Genomic DNA, 319 nt, shown 5'->3' with positions numbered 1-319 from the left:
TGGGTCTTAAAGTCCTGTAGTATTGTTTTTATGAAGTTGGGTGCAGCAGAGTTTGGTGAATATATTTTCAGGATTGTAATATCTTCTTGATTTATTGTTCCTTTGATGAGAATGAAGTGGCTCTCTTTATCTCTTCTGATTAGTTTTAGTTTAAAGTCTATTTTGTCAGATATTAGAATTGCTACACCTGCTTTTTTCTTTGTGCCATTTGCTTGCTATATTCTTTTCCATTCTTTCACTTTAAGATAGTGTCTGTCCTTGAAAGTGCGATGGGCTTCTTGCAGACAACAAAAAGATGGGTTTTGTTTCTCAATCCATG

The 319-nt window shown here is 34.5% G+C and overlaps 1 protein-coding gene across 3 annotated transcripts in view; it reads right to left on the bottom strand.

The window, feature by feature from the left end:
* Positions 1-319, bottom strand: part of Ccdc146 (coiled-coil domain containing 146) — a 169,281-nt gene that overhangs the window by 163,595 nt on the left and 5,367 nt on the right. The gene's annotated exons all lie outside the window — the stretch shown is intronic.

Source organism: Nannospalax galili, unplaced genomic scaffold (assembly GCF_000622305.1).
Source record: "Nannospalax galili isolate Female #2095 unplaced genomic scaffold, S.galili_v1.0 scaffold312, whole genome shotgun sequence".
In the NCBI taxonomy this organism is placed as follows: domain Eukaryota; kingdom Metazoa; phylum Chordata; class Mammalia; order Rodentia; family Spalacidae; genus Nannospalax; species Nannospalax galili.
Note: the sequence above shows the minus strand (reverse complement) of the source record. Positions and strands in the feature narration are given on the sequence as shown.